Source organism: Hyperolius riggenbachi, chromosome 5 (assembly GCF_040937935.1).
Source record: "Hyperolius riggenbachi isolate aHypRig1 chromosome 5, aHypRig1.pri, whole genome shotgun sequence".
Lineage (NCBI taxonomy): Eukaryota > Metazoa > Chordata > Amphibia > Anura > Hyperoliidae > Hyperolius > Hyperolius riggenbachi.
Genome location: NC_090650.1, coordinates 321,196,768 through 321,216,353, shown reverse-complemented (window position 1 = coordinate 321,216,353; position 19,586 = coordinate 321,196,768). Strand labels below are relative to the sequence as shown.

Sequence of the window (19,586 nt, the reverse complement as noted above, 5' to 3'; positions counted from 1 at the left end):
GCAGCGGCATCCCCCCACCCACTCCGATCGCCTTTGGGGATCAGAACGGGATTTCCTGCTGGGCTTCCCCGGTCGCCATGACGACAGGATGACGTCACCGACGTCATGACGTCAGAGGGGGTCCCGATCCACCCCTCAGTGCTGCCTGGCACTAATTGGCCAGGCTGCGCAAGGGGTCGGGGAGGGGGCTGCGCGGCACGGCTGGTAGCGGAGGCGATCGGAAGTTACACGCAGCTAGCAAAGTGCTAGCTGCGTGTAACATAAAAAAAAAATTATGCAAATCGGCCCACTAGGGCCTGAGAACTCCTCCTGCGCGACATACCCCGAGCTCAGCTCGGGATTATCGCCCAGGAGATTAAAAATAAATAAATAGAATATATTGTTGCAACAAAACTGCAGTATTTATCGATCTTCTAAACCTAGCCAGAACTATCACAGGTCACTACCGAAGAATGTATAAGGGCACTTGAACCTCCCTGGCGTTATGATTATTTCCTGATTTAGGGTCTAAAAGCCGTGCAATTTTTCACAAGCTTTTAAACCCTAAAAACAAAACAACAAAACAAAAAAAAAAAAAACACATATGCAGGAGCTGCTGCAGATCTCTCTGTGGTATAACTCACTCAGGCACGGGATTACCGCTCTGACTGAGCTGCAAATTTTCGTCCCAAGTCTGACTCGGGATTACCGCTAAACAGCGATGAGCAGCAGATAAAATTCGAATGACTTTCATTGGGATTTCATCTGGATATTTAATGCAGCTGAGCGGGTGGGTGAGGGTTGCGGAGGGTTAAACTTGCCCAGCAGCCTTCTTTCATCCGTCCCAAGGCACCTCCCATGCTGCGTTCCAAGCGGCGATCATGTGACTACAAACACTTCCTCCTTACGGGTTGAAGAAGGAAGTGTTTGTAGTCACGTGACACGGTTTGGAAAGCAGCATCGAAGGTGCCGTGGGACGGATGAAAGAAGAAGGCTGCTGGATAAGTTTAACCCTCCGCCCCCCTCACCCACCCGCTCAGCTGCATTAAATTATCCAGATGAACTTCATTCGGATTTCATCCAGATTTAATCCGTTGCTCATCACTGCCGCTTAGGAGGTTAATAGGTGCTTTTGCCATTCTTACAAATTTCTTACTGCAAGCTGGCATGTGATGATTCGTCATGCATAAACAGGCTGCTGAAACCCAACTAGAAATATAAAAGGTTACTGGCAAAAACACTAGATTGTGCTTCAAGGCAGGTCAGTATGCATTTCATGCTATAGGGCAGTCAGTGGTGAAGTAGTTCAATGCAAGTCTACATCAAACCTGTAGCCTAGTATGCAAAATATCCCCATCAAGCCCACCTGAACTGTGTGGAAAAAAATAGATTTTTACTTATCAAAGGCCTCTTCCCTTCAATTGTGCCACGGTCACCCCAAATAAAGTGAGCGACTCAGCTGCATTATGCACTACGGCACATGACGTAAAGACTTGTAGCCATGCATGCGCAAAACGATTCTGGGTCATGGGAGCATGAGGGAGGAGGCGCGCAGCCGGCACAGCGCATGCACCACAGTGACCGACTCACACACTTTAATTGGGGTGACAAAGGAGGGGACCCGGAGGATAATGAGGGACCTCAAAGACTGTGAGGGACTGGAAAAAGTCCCAGGCAAGTAAAATAAAATAAAAAAAAATTTCTACAGTTCATGAAAAAAACTGTTTTCAAGAAAAACATCAAATTGTCCAATAAATATAAGGCAGTCAATGCAGCAAAACATGATAAACCATTTAAGTACCAGCGCCAGAGTCATGTGAGCCGGTCAGGAGCTGCTTTCATTGGCTCCTGACCGCGTCGATCAATGTAAGCCAATGGGAGCGGCTTACATTGATAGACACGGCCAGGAGTCAATAAAAAAGGCCTGACCGGCTCACATGGCTCTGGCAGAGCCAGTGAGCTGCGGCGAGAGACATCGGGTTTGAGCTAGGCCTGAACGATTTTAGGCAAAAATTGAATTGCTCGATTTCTGTCCAAAATCACGATTTCGATTCACGATTTCCTTCAAATCTAGCTTTGATCCCTGTGTGTGTCTCTGTGTCCTCATTGGGTCCCTCTCTCTGGCCCCTCTGGGTCCCTCTCTCTCTCTCTCTCTCTCTGTGGCCCCTCTGGGCCTCTCTCTCTCTCTCTGGCCCCTCTGGGCCCCAAGCTGCAGCATTGTTGGATATACCTTCCAGCACAAGTCCAGCGATGCCGGTCTATCAACTTCTTCTCCTGCAGGATCTATTGCACAGCATACTTCCTGTAGGTCTTGTGACATACAGGAACCAGGAAGTATGCCTTGCACATGAGCCGGCAGACAGCGATAGAGGACGGACAGTGTTGGGTTCGTGAGGAAGTATGTCCAACACCGCAGATGCTGCGGGCCACACTCGCCGGGGCTTGGGGGAAGCATGAAGCCGCTTCTTCAAACTTTCCCTACGCAGAAATTACGTTATTGCGATACTTGCTGCATTGAGGATTCCGAAATTGTGATCTTGGTGATCGCGATTTCGGTTTAAATACGATTTATCTTTCAGGCCTAGTTTATGCGGCGCGATCGGTGGGGAGCAGAGGAAACGGCGGATGCGCGCTGCGGGCGGTGATTGAAATCTACGCCCTACCAGCCAGGAGCCCACCAAAACAGGGCATAGATTTCAATCACCTTGTTCCTAAAGTAGTTAAAACTACAGCCAAAAATTATGCAGAAGTAAAAAAAGTTAGTTTTTTCCTGGATGAAGAAATCATTTGAGCTTCGATGTGTTTTTCAGGGGGTACCTTTTTGACGTAATGCATTTGTGTGAGCAGGTGTGCTCTGAGCAAATACATACTTTTTGAAATGTCAGTTTGAGACTGTTCAATAAATGATACATTTATTTAAAAGACAATTCGGGCCGAAACCTATACTGCGTTATAGATTTTGGCCCCTTATGTGATGGAGTTGGACACCCCTGCTTCTGCAGGATTGCTTTACCAGGATGTAATGTTACAAGCCTCTGGCACACCAACTCGTGTCCATGCCCAGAAAGACCAGGAAGGTGCAACCAGTGCAATCATGTGAAAACAACTACTGAAACATTTACAGGACTAGCAAGCTTGCGTTTTACCGTTCTTGTGATAGTAAAACGAGTACCGCATATACTGGAGTATAAGCAGAGTTTTTGGGACCAAAAAGTGGGCCAAAAGTAGAGGTCTTGGCTAATTGGTCAAGGAGGCGAGTCATTGTTTCCCCCGCCGGCTGTCTACTACACTGCGGTAATAGCTGGAGGCCCACTGCCCCCTTCCTGCCTGCTACCCCCTCCAGGCTACCTATACTTGTGGGCCATTATAGTACCCACGGGGGAGGGGGGGGGGGCGTCATCTTCACAAGTCTGCCTCAGGCGGCAAAATGTCTCCAACCGGCCGAGTGTGCTCAAATAAAAGCTTTGCTCCACAGAAACATGCCCATGCAATCCTGAGCGTTTCAGTGGCAGTACTCTGAAGAACTAAATACATTCTGCTGATTATAATGAAGCAGCAATGCAAGTACAGTTGCAGTAACAGGTTATGATTATAGACTATTTATAGAAACAGAAACTTAATAAATCATTTAGGAAAGGAAGCCACCAACACCTTGTAAAATAAAAACAACTGACTGCCCATGATCTACAAGTAACACTGTATACCGTACATTTATTTACACAGGTTCATTTCAGCAAAGAACATCTGAGGCTTTCAGTTTTCACACCGAAATGGCATTATCCATAGGTAAGATCAATACAATGCTAATTTTCCACCTAAATACCACAAAATCTATTTTCTGTCAAATGCTGTCTGGAGACTATTCTACCATTTAGTGTATGGCAGTAGTTGGATAGTGTCCCTAGGTGCAGCGATCAGGCGTGATGCTAAGCTGGGCAGTTCTGTATCCACCGTTGTACAAAGATAAAGGTTCATACACACGGGGCACCGTTGTTGCTAGCACACAGGAGACGTGCGCAACAGCTTGCCGATGGCTTCGCCTAAAAGACAGCTGTCAACATGTCTCTGCCCAACAGGCAGAGATGCGGCGGAAGCTGTCGCCGAAAGTTTCGTCCCCCCGCCCGAAGCTCCCGTCTGGCTGTGGGTAGCTAGTCCGCACATACACACGCGGTACGCGTGGTAGACTAGCGACAGCTGCGGAGACAGAAGTTGCCGGCGATTGAACTTTTTAATCGCACGGCAACTGCTGTCACCAGCAACAGTTCGGGGTGCGCGTCTCATACACACGAGGCAACTGTCGCCCAGACATGCGCGTGCCACGTGTTTGTGGCGTCAGTTGTGCCACGTGTGTATGCACCTTTAGAAAAGAAAAAAGCGCTCTCAGCTATTGTGTAAATAAGGTGCAGGGTCCTAACTAAGGACAGGTCTCACCTGGGACTGTGTTTGGATAACAGCCTGTGGCGTCTGTCCGGCTTGGTAGCCGGGGACCAGACTCTCAGGCGGTGGCAGTGGAGATGGACATGCTCCCTGAAGGTGCCATCCTTTTACACTGCAGCCATTGTGTTCAATTGCAATGGACAATATAATCGCATCGTAATGTAGTGCAATATTATTTCTATGGTATGTTTCACCTAGGCGCATCAGCAGTGGTTTCTACTAAAATAACGAGCAGCATGCTGTGTGTCTACCTGGCTAAGAGCACATTTACAGTGGCAGTGAAGCATGCTTTAATGTACTGTATGTATCGCACTCCTAACATGCAACGCGACTTTATATCAACCTGCGTAGTGTGAAAGTAGCGTAAACCACCATGGATTTCTGGAGATGGAAATAATTGGCGCATTTTGTCGCTTTATAGCCAAAGTAAATAAGTTTAATGGATCAAGTACATAGAATGGAAATGTTAAAGAAAACCTGAAATAAGTTTAAAAAAAAAAAAGGAGTTTTGCTTACCTAGGAGGTCGGTGATACAGAAACTTAGCTCCTGCGGAGGATCTGTGAGTGTCGGCGCGGGCACAGGGCGGCTGCAGGGGACTGGCAGAAGCCCCGGGTAAGTGAAACTTTTTTTTTAGGCTAGCTTTCCACTATAGTGTTAAATTTTTCGCGTCAAAAAAAAAAAAAAAAAAAAAAAAAGAAAAGATTTTTCTGATTGGTGAAAATGCATGTAAATTTGTATGCGTTTTGATATGAATTTTTGTATGTGAAAATTTGCATTTGTCAAATTTAACAAAATCTGCCTATTAAAGAGTTCAGCCTATCTGGACAAGCATGTTCGTCCAGCTAGGCTCTGCTGCGCGGTGCGCCCGCGGCCCGCCGCTAGCCCCGATCAGTGAATGGGAATATAGTTCCCATTCACCGATCTATGTCCCCTGCAGAAAAACCATCGATCTCTCATCAGAGACCGCCATCTTTCTGCCCCCCAAATTTTTTCCCGTCCTCTTTCTAGTTCCTGGATGCGAGATTGTTCGCATCCAGGACTTTGACTGTGGCCAAATAGTAAACTACACCCACATTATATATTTTTTTTATTAAACGATGACATTATTTTACATTTATGGAAAGTCTCTCCTGATCAGCGCAATACTATTCAACAACTTCAAGATTTCAAGCCGCCACCACACCTCATGTGATTGCACTCACCGGCTACAATGATCATACAAAATGATCATATATGCTCAGTCAGAAAGATTCTCTGCCCTTCTGGTCACTGCTAGGCTCCAATCTCTGTCCTCTTCATATCATCAAAAACTTAATATGAAAAATAAAATGCTCCACATAGCGTAGCACCGTTTCCATAAAATGTATTCCTTCATTAAAAGCACAAATCAATGCACTCACGTTTCCACCATGTATGTCTATCACAGGCATACAGGTAAGCGCAGGGTTGGTAGAACCGTGGGTCACACAGCCGTATACTCCACGTAGCACCGCCGTCATCCACACGCTTCCGCCTTCCCTCGCTCGCTCTGTAGCTCCTCCCCGACTGGTTTCGTCCACGTGACTTTCTCAAGGGGTTAGAAGGTCACGGGCTACTGGCTGTCTTTTTAACATATTACGTCGCTCCGCCTGCTCTACTTTCAAGCCTGCGCCTGCCCGTTACATAGTTCTTTATACAAAGTTGCACAAATATTTTAAAATCATCTTGTAAAAAAGGACATAGCATTACTATGCAGTTAGTGCCCAGCAGTGTTGGCGTAATCTTAAAGTTGGTTTAGTATCATACACATACATACATACATTTATAAAAAACAGAAATAAAAATGAGGACTCTTATCTACACAACATAAAAGGGTACCCTAACTTTACATACTCAGTCATTGGCAATAAAACAATTTATGTTATACTCCATATTTAATACTTCAGGTGCCATGGTTCTTCGCAATAAAATCCATTTTGTTTCTCTTTTTAGCATCTCTCTTTCATGATCCATCCAATGTGCTTCTATGGATTCTATTATACAGTATTGCAAATTAGAGCAATCCTTCCCATGTTTTTCCCAAAAGTGTAACGGTACATTGTGATCCCTATGTCCTTTCTGGATCTTATGCACATGTTCATATAAACGTTGTTTAAAGCATCTGGTGGTCTGTCCAACGTATTGGAGCCCACAAGGGCACTCCAACAAATAAATAACATATTCCGTATTACAACTACAAGGAGTTTTCATCTTAAATATGTTTCCTGTACTATTAGATTTGAAGTGGGTTTGAAAAATCTTTGAACTCCTAGTATTCTTGCACCCAAAACAGTCCAAACACTTTGAAAAACCCTTTTGTCCCAACTTTTTTTATTTTTAGGTTAATCTATGACACTCCTAATTAACACATCTTTAACGTTGGGAGCTTTTCTAAAAATCATCTCTGTTTTTTTCCGGCAGCACAGGTTCCAATGTCTTATCCATTCTCAGCACATCCCAGTGTTTGCACAAAATATGTCTAATATCCTGGTGCTGAGCACTAGATTGCGTAATCATAGGGCAAAAGAATTTTAGTTTTTTCTCCCTCCTCCATCTAACAATGATGTCCTATCTATTCCTAACACTTCTTGCCTCTTACTTTCCAGAAAGTCCGCATCATACCCTTTCTCCATAAATCGCTCTGTAAGGATTTCACTCTGCTCCAAATAATCTTTTTCCTGTGTGGCATTCCTTCTGATTCTACAATATTAATGTTTAGGTATGTTCCTAATCCAAGGTGCATAATGACAACTGGATACCGGAAACTGTTTCTATCTGTTTTTTAAAAAAATGTCCTGGTATTCAGAGAGGCCCCCTCCTTATACACTGTTACATCCAAAAACTCCACCTCCTTTATACTGTAATTGCAAGTGAAATTAAGATCCAAAGAATTATCATTGATAGCAGTAATAAATTGATTCAATGAAGTTTCACTCCCCTCCCACAGAAAAAAATGCGTCATCTATAAATCGTTTCCAGCATTTTAATTCTGGCCATCTGCCCCCCAAAATAGTAATTTTCTCCCATTCTGACATGAAAATATTCGCTAAACTGGGTGCGAATTTTGCCCCCATCGCTACCCCTTTACATTGTAGGAAAAATTTATCCTCAAACCAGAAAAAATTATGTTCCAGTGCAAACCATATGCACTTTTGCAAAAATTCCCCCTGATCCCATTCCAACATACCATCTTCCAGAAGTGCTAAATTAATGGCCTCCATACCTTCTCTGTGTCCAATGACAGTATATAATGAGGCAACATCAACTGTAACTAAAAAAGTCTGTTCCGTCACACTCATCGTTTTTAAGATGTTCAAAAAATGACTGGTATCCTTTAAGAAACATGGTGTATTCTTTACTAGAGGTTGCAGATATATGTCAATATATTCACCCAATCTGGCGAGCAAGGATCCCACTCCGCTCACTATGGGTCTTCCTGGTGGTCTCTCTACACTTTTGTGAACTTTTGGTAAATAATATATAGTTGCTATTCCTTGGTGTCTTAGGTGTCACATATTCTTTCTCCTTACACGTTAAGATGCCTTTATTCAACCCTTCCATCAGTAGAGTTTCCAACTCCTTTTTATATTTCAATGTTGGATCGCCCCTTAATATTTTATATGTGCTGCGGTCTTCTAGCAGTCTCCGCATTTCCCCTAAATAGTCTGATTTGTCTAACAGTACAATTCCTCCCCCCCCCCCCCCCCCTTTATCTGCCGGTTTCAATACAACATCACCCCTTTTGGACATAGATTTCAAAGCCATTTCCACATAATTTGGTTTATGAGCTTTTTTACTTTTAAATCTCTCAAATCATCCATCACTAATTTCTCAAATACTTTAACGCATCCATTATTTGGCAGGTTTGGATAAAACAAAGATTTATTCACCAACCCCGAATGGGTAAAGGCATCTACCTCCTTTAATTCCTCTTGCATAGTTATGGTTGTTCGATTGCAAAAAAAAAAAATTAATATTCAGTTTTCTAACAAAGCATTTGAAGTCAATCATTGTATCCACTGTATTACACTCTTTGGGGGGTGCGTATTTTAAGCCCAAATCCAACAATTCCATTTCATGTGGGGTTAGCTGTACAGAACTCAAATTGTATATGCCTTGTCCTAAACTTCTCTCAGTTTCTTGTTCTTTTCTTCTTCTCCTTCCCCCTCGCTTTCCTCTAAAACGTCCGCTGTTCTCTTTTTTGGGGTAACCGTATGTTCTGTCATTAGAGTTTGTTTGTTGGCCACCTTGTAAGGTTCTTTGTAATTCACCAGAAAAGGGTGATCACCCCCTAAACTAATTCCCTCACCCCCTCTTTCAAATCTTTCCCCTACCATTAAATCTCTCTGCATTTCTGCAATAGCTTGATCCAGTGGGGTATATCGATTATTAGTTGGAATATGGAATTTAGGTTTCCACCCCCTATTATTGAGTTGTCCCCCAGATTTTCTGTACTGTACCTGCTTCCAGCCCTCTCTCTCCCAACCATTTCTAGGAGACTGGGGGTACTGTGGTTTCATCCATGAACGCTTATCTTCTTTTTTATCCCATTTAGGGGTACGGGGCCTTTCCTTCTCTCTAAAATAATGGGGGTATACCTCTCGGTGGTCCCCCAAATCTGTTGTTCAAATATGTTTGTTTTGGGCGAACACTCGGACCATAGGGGCGTTGATTTGCCCCTTGGCGTTTGGGAGGAGGTATGTTCTTATTCTCCCTTTTAGATTCAGCTTCCCTGTTAGTTTTAGATTCCTCATTATCATTTATCACATCAGATTTGGGTTCCACCACTTTTACTTTGGGGGTTTCTTGCCATTTAAATACACGATTATTATGATAATCCGTAAGATCTCTAATAAATTTGCGTTGTTTTTTCTTTTTTTACATCATCCTCTAATTTTCTCAAATAACCTTGCAAATCTTTCGACATATCACCATAATTCACATGACTTTTTAATGCATCTACAGGTCCCCTTACTTTTTCAAGTTCTTCATTAATCTTCCTCAATTTCCTCCTTTTTCTAACCAACAAAAATCGTATGAGTTCTACACCTTTCTTGTTAAAGAACTCAAACCATTCCTCATCCTCTTTTTCATTTCTTTCATTATCATTGGGTGAAATCTTCCATCTGAGACGTCGTGGTATGATCTCCTTAGATTCATATCTTTCCATACACACGACGTCCCACCAAGCATATATTTTCTTCTCAGATATATGACTTAGATTTTTAAAACACGATTCTAAATCATGACAAGTCTCCTTTAAGGTTTCATCAAAAATAAGAGTCCAAATTAAAATTCCTATTGTCTAAATAATCAAACACTTCCATTGCTGCACAGAAAAAGGCAAAAAACACAATAAAAGTACACAACTATGCGCAATCCCACACCCTTTCATGTTGTGTAGATAGAGTCCTCATTTTTATTTCTGTTTTATAAATGTATGCATGTGTATGATACTAAACTAACTTTAAGATTACGCCAACACTGCTGGGCACTAACTGCATAGTAATGCTATGTCCTTTTTTACAAGATGATTTTAAAATATTTGTGCAACTTTGTATAAAGAACTATGTAACGGGCAGGCGCAGGCTTGAAAGTAGAGCAGGCGGAGCGACGTAATATGTTAAAAAGACGTCCAGTAGCCCGTGACCTAACCGCTTGAGAAAGTCACGTGGACGAAACCAGTCGGGGAGGAGCTACAGAGCGAGCGAGGGAAGGCAGAAGCGTGTGGATGACGGCGGTGCTACGTGGAGTATACGGCTGTGTGACCCGCGGTTCTACCAACCCTGCGCTTACCTGTATGCCTGTGATAGACATACATGGTGGAAACGTGAGTGCATTGATTTGTGTTTTTAATGAAGGAATACATTTTATGGAAACTGTGCTACGCTATGTGGAGCATTTTATTTTTTATATTAAAGGGATACTGTAGGGGGGGGGTCGGGGGAAAATGAGTTGAACTTACCCGGGGCTTCTAATGGTCCCCCGCAGGCATCCTGTGCCCACGCAGCCGCTCACTGATGCTCCGGCCCCGCCTCCAGTTTACTTCTGTAATTTCTGACTTTAAAGTCAGAAAACCCCTGCGCCTGCGTTGCCGTGTCCTCGCTTCCCCTGATGTCACCAGGAGCGTACTGCACAGGCACAGACCATACTGGGCTTGTGCTATACACTCCTAGTGACATCAGCGGAAACGAGGACACGGCAACGCAGGGGTTTTCTGACTTTAAAGTCGGAAATTCCAGAAGTAAGCCAGGGGCGGGGCCGGAGCATCGGTGAGTGGCTGCGCGGGCACAGGATGTCTGCGGGGGACTATTACAAGCCACGGGTAAGTTCAACTCATTTTCCCCCGACCCCCCTTCAGTATTCCTTTAAGTTTTTGATGATATGAAGAGGACAGAGATTGGAGCCCAGCAGTGACCAGAAGGGCAGAGAATCTTTCTGACTGAGCATATATGATCATTTTGTATGATCATTGTAGCCGGTGAGTGCAATCACATGAGGTGTGGTGGCTGCTTGAAATCTTGAAGTTGTTGAATAGTATTGCGCTGATCAGGAGAGACTTTCCATAGACTTGTTTTAAATTGAAATTTGGCATCAATTTGGATCGGCTGTAACTGAAATCGAAGAGTGTGTGGGATTGCGCATAGTTGTGTACTTTTATTATTTTACATTTAAGATTAGCCGTTTCCCTCCCACACCAAAAATTACCCAAATACATTTTTTTAATTAAAAAAAAAAATTACAATAAAAAAAACAAAAAAACCCAAAATACAACATATCGTATTTTTCGGACTATAAGACGCTCCGGACTATAAGACGCACCTAGGTTTAGAGGGAAAAATCAGGGGAAAAAATAAAATAAACCTGGTGCATCCATGGTGCAGGAGTGTCCTGTAGAGCTTCAGACACTAACATCAGCAGCAGGTAACAATATAAATAGAGTAGTGTATATACAGTATATACTGTGCTAGTGCTCCACAGGTAAATAAACAAGGTGCTGCAAATAAAAAAAAAAAAAAAGTGCAAGATCAACAGCTTACCCATTAGGAAGACTCCAGAGGGGCACACTACACTCGCTGCCAGCTCCTGATGTACTAGGGGTGAAGCATGTATGTCTCCATCCACCACTCGTACCAGCCAGTGTTCAGAGTGGGGAGAGACATAACACAGACTCCGGGAGTGGGGAAGGGCTGTCTGCAAAAGTGGCTCTCGTCCTCAGCTTTTGACTCCTGTAGCGCTGTTACAAGTGGAAAAGCACCTCTGTATTTCCAGAGATGCATGTGTCCGCATACAGGATGCTTACTTCTACCCAGCTTTGCATGCTCTGCCTCTTAAATGCTACCGCCTGAATGCTGCGTTTACCCTCGACTCTGACTGACTGGCGATCCACTACGGCGACCGGCGATCCCCCACTGTGCCGCTGCTGCTGACCTGATGGTTTATAAGATGCTTAAGTGAAGTCCTGCTGGCTCCCAAGGCATTGCCAATCATCGCTAACAGCCGGTGCCCGGTAAAATCCTCTGACATGCAAGATACATACTTCCGCTTAGGAAGTGACTGCAGACGCATCTGATTGGTCGCGCTAGTTCTGCAGGCGGGATGAAGGTACTGCTCCTGAACCAATCACAATCCTTCCTCCCTGATTGGTGTCAGGGAAGGAGGGTTGTGATTGGTTCAGGAGCGGTACCTTCATCCTGACTAGAGCGACCAATCAGTCACTTCCTAAGCGGAAATATGTATCTTGTATGTTGGAGGATTTTATCGGGCACCGGCTGTTAGAGATGATTGGCAAATGCCTTGGGAGCCAGCAGGACTTCACTTAAGCATCTTATAAACCATCAGGTTAGTAGCAGCGGCAGAGTGGGGGATCGCCGATCGCCGCAGTGGATCGCCAGTCAGAGTCCAGGGTGATCGCAGCATTCAGGCGGCACAGCAGGCAAAGCTGGGCAGAAGTAAGCATCCTGTATGCGGACACATGCATCGCAGGAAATACAGAGGTGCTTTTCCACTTGTAACATTGTACATTCGGACTATAAGACGCACCAGCTTTTTAACCCCAACTCTGGGGGAGAAAAAGTGCGTCTTATAGTCCGAAAAATACGGTAAATAGTTACCTAAGGGTCTGAACGTTTTAAATATGCATGTCAGAGTATATTATATTATAAGCTTGTAAATAGTGATGGATGCAAATTGAAAAGATGCACCTTTATTTCTAAATAAAATATCAGCGCCATAAATTGTGATAGGGACATCATTTAAACTGTGTAATAACCGGAACAAATGGGCAAATAAAATACATGAGTTTTAATTACGGTAGGGTATATCAAATTTCAAACTATAAATGGCCAAAACCTGAGAAATAATGAATTTTCTTCATTTCTTTCTTAATCTTCCTGTTAAAATGGATTTAGAAAAAAATTATTCTTAGCAAAATGTACAACTCAAAGAAAGCCTAATTAGTGGCGGAAAAAACGAGATATAGATCAATTAATTGAGATAAGTAGTGATAAAATTATTGGCGAATGAATGGGAGGTGAACGTTGCTCGGATGCATGAGGTTTTCGACACTGTGGTGCTGAACCGGTTAACAGCTTAGTCATGACTGCTGACAACTTCCTGTAACCATGCATTTATTGTGAATTTTCGCATAAATAACGCAAAAATTTGCATTCCTATGTGGCGCCATTGCAAAGCATTATATCCGGAAAAAAATTAAAGCAGGACCTCAGTTTTTTTTGCGTACAAACGCTTACAAAAATTCGTATTGCATGGAAGTGCAATTCATTATCATTTGTTGCTAAACTAATGCAAATTTTCTAAGCGAAAAATCTTTAACAAAACGCACAAGTGGAAACCTAGCCTTAAACTTATTTCAAGTTTCCTATAACCAATTGCCCTCCCCCGGGACGAATAACTACATCCCTGCAAAATCCCATAACTCCTTGCAGTGACGTAGCTACTGTGTCCCTCCCCGCCCCCAGTGCGCTCATTACCTCTGCCGATCATTAGCCGGGAGATCAATGAATGAGAACACAGTTCCCCAATTCATTGATCCAAGTCCTGAATGAACGCTGTCTATGAGACGGCACCTTCATTCACTAAAGCCAATACTTACAAACCCATGCATTACTTCCTCTTTGTGTAGTAATACTACGCATAGGGAAGTTATGCGCAAAGACATCTTGTGGTCAAATAGTAAAATTACATCTACGAATTTTTCTTTCAATATAGAGACTCTGTAACAAAATTTCCTACATCTATTCTAAAGTGCTCTGGTTTACTGCAGCCTTTTTTTTAGTTGCTCCATTGCTGTAATAAATCAAATTTACTCTCGTTTGTCAAGCTTGTTGGCCCAAAGAGGAAGTGGCTGTAATTGTTTACAGACAGGAGGAGGTTACACTGATAGCCCAGCTCTGACTGAGTCTTTCACACACTGAAAAACTGAAAAGCAGAGCTCACACATTCCCTGCTCTCAGCAACTCAGTATCATCTACTTATGAAAGCTGATAATTGTGAGAAGCATAGCTCACTATTGCAGAAGGCAGACACAGACCTGCTATCAGTAATCACTACTAAAGATTGCAGCATTCTTTACAAGGTGAAACTTCTTCAAAAACTATGAAATAAACTCTAAAGGCTGAATTTATTGTTCAATAATATAACCTTTCATGGAAACTGTAATGCATTTTACAGGAACATGCAATATTATGATGAACTTCCTGTTTGGCAGCCATATTTTTTGTTTACAAAAACAGTTTATAAAACTGCTTTTTTGGGGCCAGGATCTTGGTGGGGATCAGCGAAAATGTGACAGAGGGGGACAGGAGATGAAAACCTACAGACTGATATATTTATATGAGGTTTTTAGGTTACAGATTCTCTTTAACCATTTCAGCCCGCGGGGATTTTTCACCTCATGCATCGGAGCAATTTGCACCTCCCATTAATTCGCTAATAACTTTATCACTACTTATCACAATTTATTGATCTAGATCTTGTTTTTTTCCGCCACTAATTGGGCTTTCTGTGGGTGGTACATTTTGCTAAGAGCCCCTTTACTGCAAATGCATTTTAACAGGATTAACAAGAAAAAAAATGGAAAAAATTCATTATTTCTCAGTTTTCAGCCATTAAAGCTTTAAAATAATCCATGTTACCATAATTAAAACCTATGTATTTTATTTGCCCGTATGTCTCGGTTATTATACCATTTAAATTTTGTCCCTATCACAATGTATGGCGCCAATATTTTATTTGGAAATAAAGGTGCATTGTTTCCGTTTTGCGCCCATCACTATTTACAAGCTTATAATTTAAAAAATGTTTGTAGTATACCCCCTTCAAATGCATACGGTATTTAAAAAGTTCAGACCCTTAGGTAACTATTTATGTCTTTTTTTTTTTAATTGTAATTTTTTTTTTTTCCTATTAAAGATTTTATTTGGGGAATATTTTGGCGTGGGACATAAACATTGATTTTTTTTTATGTTGTTAGATGTGTAAATTGCAATGTAAAAAAATGTGTTGATGTAGTTTTACTATTTGGCCACAAGATGGCCACCTTCATTTTTGGTTTCGCTATGCGGAAGTACAAGGGGGATGCGGAGATTTTGCCGAGCAGAAGAGCCGAAGCCTCACGAGTGAGCGCTTGGGTTTTTCTGCGGGGGACCGGGATCGGTGATCGGGAACCATGTTCCCTTTCACTGATCCCAGGGCTACCGGGGGACACCGGGGCGCGCCCGCAATCGTGCGCAGCAGAGCGCAGCTGAGCAGCCGCCCGGACGTGAGCTTCACGTCTGGGCGGCTGAAATGGTTAAAATACATTTTTTTTTAAACATAAAATTAACCCCTTACCTCCCACACTCCCCAATAGTTACCCCCCTCCCCCCAAAAAAAATACATAAATAGTTACCTTAGGCACTGAACTTTACTATGCATGTCAAGAGGGTGTATTGCTGTTACTTTATAAAAATATGGGCTTGTAATTAGGGATGGACACAAAATTTTAAAAAAATTCACCTTTGTTTCCAAATAAAATATTGGCGCCATACATTGTATTAGGGAAAAATGTTAGATGTTCCAATAACCGGGACAAATGGGCAAATAACATGTATGGGTTTTAACCTCCTTAGCGGTAACCCCGTGTGTGACACGGGGTAAGTCGCCGGAGGGTGCCGCTCCGGCCCTGCTGGGCCGATTTAAATAATTTTTTTTTTTTGCTGGACGCAGCTAGCACTTTGCTAGCTGCGCCAGCACCCCGATCGCCGCCGCCGCGCGCCCGTTAATTATGGTACCATGTATTTCCATGTATTTCAAAACTATGATGGTCGAAAACAGAGAAATAATGAGAAAGCACTGTACAGACTTATTCGCCGTCTAACAGTCTCCGAGCGGCGATCACTGCTGGGAGGCTGAAGGCGGAGCTCCGTCATCAGAGCGGGGATGCATGTGCTCCCCTGCAATCCCCATTCCAGGCCATTCATGTCAATCGGCGTGGAGCGGTCGGCAAGTAGTTAAAACAGATTTAGAATAACATAATTCTTAGCGAAAAAGTACCCCACAAAGAAAGCCTACTCGGCGACGAAAAAAACAAGAAATAGATTGTTTTGTTGTGAGAAGTAGTAATAAAGTTATAGGAGGATTAATGGAATGGAGTGCTGACAGGTGAAAATTGCTCTGTTTTTTTAAGGGGAAAAACCCTTGGAGATGAAGCGGTCAAGTATCAATAAAACACAAATTAAACATGGCATTTCTGTATTTTATAAAATTACTGATAAATTCTATATACTTGGAAGCGACGACCAGGACAAAGGAAAAGGTTCAGGGAAGGGAGCAAAGGGGAGGGACCAAAAGGAGAAGGAGGGGAAGCCAAAAGAGGGATCAGTGAGAGAGGAGCCGAGATGGGGACGCAGCTAGAACAAGGAAAGCAAGGACAGATAGGAGTGAGTGTGGTCAACCTCACCGACTTCAGGCTTGAACCAAGGCATCTCTCTCTCCTATCAAAAGGCCTGTCCTTTGCGCCGATACAGAAAGGCGATGAATTTACCGTTTACAAGGATGTGATACTGTTTTTGAGGCGGGTTTTGCTAAAATTAATGTATAAGGACAAACAGAGGCCGCAGGAGAGTGGGAGTGAGGAAAGGTATCAATGCCTGGGGCTGACTGAGAGAGAGGCACTCATGACCCTAGAAAGCTTGTGGGATGAAGGTAATGGGGAAACAGTCTGGGAAGACTTGGAGGGGGGAGACTTGGACCCTAACAAAAACACAATACCTGTAACAGGACTAAAGAAAAAATCATGCTTCATGCCCCCCATCAGCTCCAACAAATACCTATCCGTTTTCCTTAAAACATTTGGCAGAGAGGTGGGGGCCCTTCAACTAGACCCAAAGGTGATGCACAACTTGTCCAAAGAAGAATGGTTGGCTCTCAAAGAACTAAAAGAGGCTAAGAACATAGTTATCAAGCCCAGTGACAAGGGGGGAAATGTGGTCCTATGGAGAGAGGAAGATTACCTCCAAGAGGCCTACCGACATTTGCTGGATGGCCTAACATACAAACGACTGGAACAGGACCCATTTCCCTCTCTTGTGGATAGAATCAATGAAGCATTGCAAAATGCCTTTTTTGAGGGGCTAATATCAAAATCTGAGTTTGAATATCTAAAAGTCTATGAATATGTGAGGCCAACCTTCTACCTTATTCCGAAACTGCACAAAAATAGGGAGCGCCCTCCGGGGCGCCCAATTATGTCAGGAATGGGTGGCCCGACGGAAAAACGTGGACAAAAAGCTGAAGGGTCTGGTTCAGGGCCTTCCCTCATACGTGCAGGACACTAGAGACGTCCTAAGGGTCATCTCTGATGTCGTGGTCCCGCCGGGGGCCCTCCTGGTGGGGATTGACGTTGAGTCATTGTACACGTCGATTCCCCACCAGGTGGGCCTCGAAGCGGTATCCTTTTTCCTCAGAGAGGCCCATCCCAACCTCCCTGAACACAACCAATTTCTGTTGAAAACCCTGCAGCTAATACTAATGGAGAACTACTTTCTGTTTGAGGGGAAGTTCTTCCACCAGGTGACTGGGACATCAATGGGGGCGGCATGTGCGCCGGCGTATGCCTGCCTCCATCTTGGATACTGGGAGAGGCGAGATGTGTATGTCATGGACATGTTCCGGTGCCATGTCGCCCTCTGGATCAGATTTATTGATGATGTGCTGGTGGTGTGGAGAGGTGGTAGAGAGGAGTTGGAGGTCTTTATAGATACCCTAAACGCTAACGATAAAAATATTAGATTGACATATACATGTGGTGCTGTGGAATTACCCTTCCTGGATCTAAAAGTTGCGATCAGGGGGGATCGCCTGGTCAGCACCACTTATAGAAAGCCAACAGCTGGAAATGCCATCCTCCACGCCACCAGCCACCATCCCGGTCACCTGGTGAGAAGTATCCCATACGGTCAGTTCCTCCGTTTAAGGAGGAACTGTACCGAGGAGGATGATTTCAAACGAGAATCAAGGGAGTTATATGATCACCTAAGAGAAAGAGGTTATTCCCATAGGACTCTGAGAAGATGTCTGCGGAAGGCCAGGGATCGGGAGCGAGAGTCCCTGCTTGTGGGGGCTAACGGGGATGGATCGGGTGCTGCAAGGAGGGAGGGAATTGTAACGCAATTTGGGTCACATTGGAACAATTTAAGGGACTGTATGTCAAAACTATGGCCCATTCTTCTGGCATCCCAAGATATAGCTGAAATTGTGGGACCAGTTCCCACAATCACAGCAAAAAGAGCCCGAAATTTAAAGGATCATTTGGTCCGTTCTGAATTTCGGAGCAGAAAACAGGAGGAGAATAGAAGAAACTGGCTCTCAGCTGTACCACCCCCAAAAGGCATGCATCGGTGTGGAAAGTGCAAGGTTTGCCCATTTGTACATAAAACCAAAACGTTTTGGGATTCAAAACACGAAAAAGAGTATAATATTGGGGCCTTCATGAACTGTGAGACTGCAGGGGTAGTGTACATGGTGACATGCCCCTGCGGTCTACACTACGTTGGCATGACAACACGTGCGTTTAAGACGCGCATTTTGGAACATATATCGAATGTAGGAAATGAAAATGAAAATTGTAAGGGCCCATTAAGACAACATTACAGACAATGTCATGGGGGAAACTTTAGGAATAGTTTAGTTAAAGTCTTATTCTCCATGAAGAAGGGGGACAGGATAACCAACATAGAGAAGGAACTATGTAGAGTAGAAACTATGTGGCTATATAAATTAGGTACATTGGCACCATCAGGGCTTAACTCTGAAATAGACTTCTCAGTATACCTAAACTAGGTGTATTAAAAACCTTGGAGTTCCCCTTTATGCATTGAAGTGAAACAATGTGGATGCAATGTAATGCATGTGAGTGTTTATCTGTTGTGAGGGAGCAGCAGAGTTACTGATGGTAAGAAAGCGTGCTATTGTGCTAAGCGCTACAATTGTCAGAACTAATGTTTCCTGTTGATCTAGATATATGCTCTCCCCTGTTCCTTCTTCCTCCCTCTCCCTCCCCCTCCCTTCCTCCCGTCCCGTCCGTTTTTCCTTACCCTTCCTGATAATTGGAACCTTAATTATATGCACACAAATGGAAGAACTTTTCTAGAGCCATAAACACATAGACGCTTTGAAAAATGGGCAAGTACAAACTCCTTTCCAGTAAAAAAGATGGCCACTGGAGAAGGATCACGTGATAACTCCCTGGATATAAAAAGCCTATGAGCCAGGCAACCACTCCCCCTGACGTCACTCTGAGGAAGCCCAATTGGGCGAAACATGTAAGTGGGAGGAACCCTGGGAGGCCGGCCTCAACTACCTCCTCGATATGTCCGCGTTGGATCCCCGCTGTCTCACTATGCCGCTGTTAGTCGGCTGCGGGAAGCGGTTTTGATCGCGCATGAAGCCAGCCTGGAGCAGGGTGCTGCACACGTGGATTGCTGCGTCACATACAGGCATAAGGAAGACCACTGTGGAGTCTGCGGCCGGAGCGGAGTGAGGGGGACCCGCGGGTCGGCGGGCTATCAAGGTAACCTGTGCCCGTTGTCTGCTCGCTGCTGCGCAGCACAAAGACTGCTAAGAGCTGACGTTTACAATGCTTAGAAGT

General features: G+C 43.8%; 1 protein-coding gene across 2 annotated transcripts in view; it reads right to left on the bottom strand.

Annotated features, from left to right (window-relative positions):
- Positions 1-19,586, bottom strand: part of CABLES1 (Cdk5 and Abl enzyme substrate 1) — a 152,131-nt gene that overhangs the window by 106,294 nt on the left and 26,251 nt on the right. The window lies entirely within an intron of this gene.